Source organism: Castor canadensis, chromosome 13 (genome assembly GCF_047511655.1).
Source record: "Castor canadensis chromosome 13, mCasCan1.hap1v2, whole genome shotgun sequence".
In the NCBI taxonomy this organism is placed as follows: domain Eukaryota; kingdom Metazoa; phylum Chordata; class Mammalia; order Rodentia; family Castoridae; genus Castor; species Castor canadensis.
Window position 1 is genome coordinate 97,792,093 of NC_133398.1, and position 7,373 is coordinate 97,799,465.

The 7,373-nt window shown below is 36.5% G+C and overlaps 1 pseudogene; it reads right to left on the reverse strand.

Moving 5' to 3' along the window:
* Positions 1-6,451: 6,451 nt before the first annotated feature.
* Positions 6,452-7,023, reverse strand: LOC109703020 (AP-1 complex subunit sigma-3 pseudogene; annotated as a pseudogene).
* Between the last annotated feature and the right edge of the window lie 350 nt (positions 7,024-7,373).

Here is a 7,373-nt window from a genome sequence, read left to right on the forward strand (position 1 = left end):
GAGAGATAGCTATTTTATTCTGCCTTTAACAGGAAAAGAAATTGAGGTGTAGATAGTTCCAATTACTTGCACAGATTTGCATATTTGGGAAGAGAAAGATCACATTTTCAAATGTGATTTCACCTGACACCAAAATCTGAGGGTATTTTTGTGTTACTGAGGATTGAACTTGGGGCCTTGTGCTTGCTAGGCAAGCCTCTACCACTTGACCCATGCCCCCAGTAAAATCTGTGTTATTACTATTTAGCATTATGGCCTTACCAGGGCTCAGCATTAGATGGACAAGAAGGAAGAGAATATCTCTTTTGACATTGATATTGCAGCTCATTGTTAATGATAAATTAGGGCACTATGAAGTAACTACTTAATTTCACAGATACAGCAAATTAAACAGAAAAGCTTTCCAACTTATGAATCAGTCTAAATGTACCCAGTATCTAAAAGCTATATGAAATGCTTTAATGTTTTATTTTTCTACCAGCTCTGTGAACCTTGCTGACTTAGTCACTATTTAGATATTGAGTCACTTACTCAACATTTCAAAATGAATAGAAAAGCTAGACTTTAAACCTAAGTTCTTGACTCCCAAGACCAATTGATTCCACAGTGCAAATAATCTTCTCTATCAGCCTTTTGTATTTTAAGAATAAAATATACATGATTGATACTCTGAAAATATACAAATCACCATCTATTCCTTTAGTATACATGTTTTAAAGGAAATATATGTGATAGCATTGTGTTTTCAAATTCTGAGTCATGGTGTAATTCTGTCTTGTCATTTTGTTCATATATGATAATCAGCAGTACTATGGTGGAGGAAGAGATGAAGTGCAATCAGTAGACTATGAGGTATTTAGGTAGGTGGATAGTATTCTGACAGTTCCTATCTCATTTTGTAAGCCTGTGTTAAGTCTTTAGAATATGTAGCTCTGTACAATTGCCAGAGGAAATCCTTATGCATTAAACTGTATTCAGTGGCCTCAACTCCCTAGGGTGGAGAGGTGAGCAGTTAAACATCAGGGCATCTTAGTGTTAAGCCAAGGTCCTCTCTGACCTTTTCAGTCCCAGAGTCCCCTCCCACAGGAGGAGTCTCAATGGTGAAGATGGAAGCTTTGATTCCTACTACTGCCTCACCTTTGTTTGCTGCCCCAGACCTTGTCCTTGAGTACTCTGGGAGTAAGTGGATTGTACTCTACAATTCAATTTATGTATGACTGTCTCCCATGATTCTCATCTGCCAGCTACACATCTTAGTCATTGTAATCTTGCTGCCACTTCTACAAACTTCAATGCCACTTGTTGCCTGAATTGTGACTGAGCTTTCTACATACCCTAGACACTTTCTTGTTCTAAGTATAGCCTCCACAGTTATCTATCAAACCTGATCAGTTCTAGTCTCTGTCTGCCCATGTGCCCCAATGATGTATCATATCTTAGTCTCAAGGTAGAAAAATAACACTGCCAGTCTCAGTCACTCACCTCTGAGCAACTACATGACCAGGATGAGTCCCACCATAGATATTTTCAATACAACTCATTTTCTTCTTTTCTATTAGTCTCAGTTTTCCCTGAACCATCTGCTAACATGAGAATGAACCAGTAAAAATCTCTGAAGAGAAACTCCACATTTTGAGCTTGATATAGAAGTTTAGTTTTCTAGTTATATTTTCATGAAAAAACTTACATCCAAATATTGAGGGCATAATCCATCCCCAAGAGGATCAGGATGGGTCGAGGCTGCCAATTCATTGCTGTTGCTAAGGAGGTGTGAGTGTGCTGCTCCCCTTTACTCTAGAGATCAATGAACAAAGGCATCATGCTGTGTCTTCTCAGAACTTGTATGGCTGGCAATATTCTAATTAATTGACTTCCAGTCAGTATTCTTCTGAGGTAGACAAAGATGAAAATCCTGAAGTTGTGCTGCAAGATGTAAACAATTCCTGACAAATGCATTTAAACAACAGCAACAAAAAAGCATTCATAACTTTAGCTGTTGGCTCAGAAGTTTGCCTCACTAAATCAAACCTACTACAGGGAGCATCTACTATGTAAAAAGAGAGTGGCTTAATGGCTCAAAAAGACCTGTTCCTTGTTCACTAGAAACAAATTTATGCTGGTTTGCAACACAGTTTGCAAGAAAAAAGTCAACTTCAACTTGTAATCATGATACAACTTAATATGGTGTGTGTGTGTGCTTCCTAGCTAGATTGCAAACCTCTCAAAGGAAGGATTTCTATCTTCTATTTTTGAAATCCTTGCCAAGCACAGTGTTTTACACACACTGATGATAGCATTTCACATATATGTATGCGGCTATCATTCTTTACATTTCCTTATTAAGAATAATAAATCAAGATAATTCTAGAATTGCTATTAATTTTAGGGTTGGATTTAGAGTTTAGTGAGTTTTTTCAACTTACTTCATTACAACTACATTTCAAGTTGAAATGGTTACATCTTTGTTCACCATGATTATATTATTTATTACTGGGCACTATTTAATGGATTCTAAACATGAATGGGAGGCAATTTTTAAAAAGTCATTAATTAATTGTTTGACTTTTTTATGAACACCTTGTCCCATACTAGATTTGAAGGAAAATAAACAATCAAGTGGTGAAGTGAAGAGTGAAAATATGAATTAGAGAAGAAGGAACAAGCCAGGAGAAAAATGTCTGGCTGAGCTTTCTAAAGGTCAAACCATACAATAAGCCACAGTTTCTTAGTTTCATAAGCCACGGATTCATAAGCCACAAATTCAAGGAGGGAAAAAGGCAGGTTTTCAGGAAAAGACTGCCAGGATACTAAGGTCTGAATGTTTGTGTCCTCCCAGAATTCATATTTGAAATCCTAATCCCCAAGGTGATGGCAGTAATCACTTCTGGGAAGTGATTTGAGTCATGGAGGTTACTAGAGCCCTCAATGCTATCCTGCTGCACACTTCTTTAGACACTCTCTGTCTACCTGATTAACATAAACCTTTCTAATGGGCTGGAAATAAGTCACCACTTCAATTGAGTTCTGATGTTTGTGGAAACCTTTCAACACTGGGTTTATTTAGTTTTTTGTTTTTTTTTAGAATTAGGTCCCTTGAAACTCTATTGTTTTATTATCTAATTTGATTAATATTATTATCTGGTAAAGCATTTTCTAGCTTTCTAACACCTGCTTCTTGGCTCTGTCTTCTTACTTAGCATTTTCGGTGTTTTTTTGTCTTTAACAGAAATAACCTATAGGGAGATGACATGGTACCTGCCTTAGAAGTGTGTCAGGTTGAAGGAAACAGCCTTACATGATTCACATCAGCGACCATTGGTGAAGGTGAACTCTGCCTTGGTCACCATCCTCAAGTCTTTTGTAGTCTTCTCCCTAAGTCTTCTCTTTGTGTCTCTGAAACCTACTTTTACAGTTTTCATGTACTTAGGATCAAGAAGTTTTATCTAGCCTCTGGTTAGTTGTGTGATTGGGCTTTGTTCAATGTCTAGAAACTCAAAGTAACACAGCATGAATCTCTGAACTGCTGTAGTTCTGCTGGGGTCTTTTCAGCCTAAATCCCTATCTGTCTTAGGTAAACATCTACATCCTACATGTCTTTTCACAGCAATGCTAATTGGTACTCTTATTTCCCTAAGGAGCTTAATATTAACAGGGACAATTTGGAATTTCAGAGGCTACTTCTGAGAGTTTTGGATATGCCAATACTATTAAATTGGAGTTGAGAATAAAAAGAAAAAAAACTCTTGTGAGGAGGCTGTCTTGTCTAACAGATTATTTCATTTATTGGAAGATACTTATCTATATTAGTCTGTTTTGTGTTGCTATAACAAAATACCTAAGGTTGAGCAAATGATAAAGAATTTAGCTCATCATTTTGAAAATTCAGCAGCATGGTGTCAGCATCTTCTGGTTTTGGTGAGTGCCTCATGGCAGACAGCATCACAATGGTGGGAATGCATGTGGAAGAGATCATCACAAGGAAGCATATGAGAGAGAGCCAAGATGGTGAAACTTGCTCTTTAACAGCCCATTCTCATGAGAACTAATCCACTTTGGAATACCAGCATTAATCCCTTCCACAGGTGGTGTGTTTTACACCTTCCTCTTTATAAAGATTCCACTGCTTAAACATTACCATTCCAGGGAACAAGATTCCAGCATGTGAAGCTTCGAGGGGACACATCAAGGGGGCATATGCACATCATGGCATCTTCTCTGTGGTTTTTGGTTTGTTTTCTTATTTTTATTGATTTTTTTTGCTTCAAGGATTAATAAATTCTGGCTTTTTAGTTATAAGAACCAATAAAACTGCCTTGAGCCCATATGTCTACATCAGCTGTAAAGTCACTTTCTTTTGTGTTTGTGTCAGACTGGTCTTCTTCATCTAAATTTTCTTCCATTTTTCCTTTCAGAGGAAATGTGGTTACTTTTTGTATATTAGCTTTCTATCATGCAACCATGCTGTAATCTCTTATTACTTTGAAGGGTTTTTGTTTTCATTATTGATTCTTTGGTGTTTTATACACATTCACTTCATGACAATACTTTTTACAGCAATATTTTTATATTTGTTATGAAGGTGACTCCGTCTAATGTGTTTTCTATTTCTTCTTTCTTCTCTCAAGAAAAACATTTTATTGGAGGTTTTATACAAATTGAATATTATCTTTGCTTTCACTTGGTATTTCTGTTATAATTATATAATATAAAAGAAGACATAATGATTATTTTCACTTTGGGCCCATGACTTTGGGGCCCAAAGTCCCTTGAATTTACCCCAGTGTGCCACATAAATGAGTATCTTCTGTGTATGAAATTGTTAGGAAGTCTGAGAACCCCTGTGCATAGCCTGACAGTGTCAAACATGGAACTATCCAGCAAATATGTAGTATATTTAATGAGGTTCAAGAGAGCCCTTCATCTAAAACTAGTGGAATGAAATCAAACCAAGTATGATGGATTTCCATGAAGTTCATTTTTCCAAAATTATTTTGAAAAATAAAGAATTCTATCATGTTTTTTAAAAAGTTAAGTCACAAAACTAGATGCCTAAAGTAAACAATGTTGATCAAAAAAGACAAAACTCCAATCTGGTGCCACAATTATAATCATAACATTCATTTGAGGATACACCACATATTAAAGACCAGTGATTATTTCATATCGTAATCAGAATTATTTCCTTTAAGTAAATGATTACATTGAGGAACTGGTCAGTTTCTTCCTCTGTACTTGTGCCCTTGCTCTTGTCATTTTCCTTTAAATGTGTCTTCTTAGATGAACCAAAGTGAACATTTTCCATTATGTTGTCTTTGGGTCTACCATATGCAATCTCCCATAGAATCCAAGAGCAAGCACGCTCTTGCCTCAGGAAGAGCACGGGATGGTCCTAACCACTCAATGGGAGAGATGCTGGACCTCGAAACTAACATGGAAAATGCACAGGCAGCAAAACAGAATCATAGTATGTCTGATCACATTCAGTACCTAGTTCTGTACAATTTTCATTCCAGGAAGCAGGAAGATGACATATTCACAATAATGAGGGTTAGCAGCAAAACTTTTCTTTGGGGGAGAGGAGGAAATGCACCCCAATACAGGATGCAAGGATAACAAATGCCCTATGTAAGCTTGATTAAGCAATGACCTCAAATACATTAGATTTACATTGAAAAAATACTCAAAACAAAATCTCTCAAGCAACTATGAGTGCTTGGAACATAAGAGATGGTAGAAATAGTAGAAGCAATAGTAATTATTACTATTGTTAGTAATTCCCACCTTTAAATTTTTATACAATAAGAGATGTTATAGACATTGTATTTCCAGACGTCTTCAAACTTCAATAAATATATAGTTTGTAGAAAATGCAACCTTATTAGAATGTCCCTTATATTCAATTACAAGGTAGAATCAAAACCTCAGCCTAAGACGTCAAAAGCACTTACTAAGTTCTATACTATCTTTGGTTATCTTCCTTGATTCCAGTCTTGAAAATATAAATGAGTTCGGGACATTAATATCAAATACATTGTATCTGGCCTGAGATTATAGCATTATTAAGTATATTAAAATGTCTTGCATTATGTATGAACTCTTAACTATGAATTTAATTTTGAATTTATACACAGTTTAAAAAATTAAACATTTTAGGAAATGTGTTAATGATATAAGGTCTACTTAACATTCATAATCATGAGTTAAAGCAATACAATTTTCCATCTCTCAGTAGAAGACCTAATGCAACAAAAATATATTGCAGCTAATTTTTTGAAATTAGTTTAATAATATACATGGAGTTAAAACATTGCAAACCACTATTCAGTGCATTGAGTTATACAGCAGTTATTTCAAATAACTACAGCCACAAAAAAAGTGCTCATATACAGTATAATACAGGCATAGCAATTATAAATATATATTTTTGCTAGTTACCAAAGTATCCCTTTAAGTTATTTTTGGCATGGTGCCAGAGGCTCTATGCAGACCAGATGGAAGGCATTGCTTATGTGTAATTTCACAACACGTAGCACTCGGAGTCTTCAAGTAGATGTACAGTTAAAATGTAGGCTTATTCGTTTATTCTTCCATCGTCTCCTTTAACATATCCGATTCTTCAATGGCTTTGACAGCAGCTTTCTTGAATGTTTCCTGAATTTTTCCACCTATGATAAACTCATCAAGGATAAAATACGCCTTTTCCAAATTAAAGATAATATCCAGCTCGCAGACATTGCCAAAGTATTTGTCCAGCAACTCCACATACAGATGCACAATCTCTAGTGTCAAGAGCTCATTGTCTTGATTTTCTACTGCACAGCAAAAATATAAACTAGCATACCTTTTATAAACAAGTTTTAGCTCGTTCTAGTCAATAAAACTGCTTGTCCTGTGACCACAAGAGAGAATGATCTGCACAATATCACGGGTGATCTTTTTCCTCTCTTTGTCAGGGAGAGTGGAATACCATTTTTGCAACTGCAATTTCCCTTGTCGATTGAAGAGCAAGATGAAATGTATCATGGTGGCCATGGACGCCGTCACCGCCCCAGCCCGGAGATCAGATCCCAGAGCGCAGCTCCCCAGCCCTGCGCCCCAGCCCGGAGATCCGAGAGCGCAGCTCCCTAGCCCGGTGCCTGAGCCAGCGCGGCTGACAGGTGAGGCGCCTGCCTCAGACCATGGCTGCTTCCCACAATCCCAAGAAATAGTCAAGATTGGTTTAAAAAATCATTTAATTACGTGCCCATTCAAGAATATTTAGTTCAAATAGTCTCAGATGTTAAAAAGAAAGTAAAACTAAGTTATGGAGCTGTGCTTCCCTTTGTGGATAGGGAAAAATATATTTACATTATAGCCCTGTTACTATAGTTCCA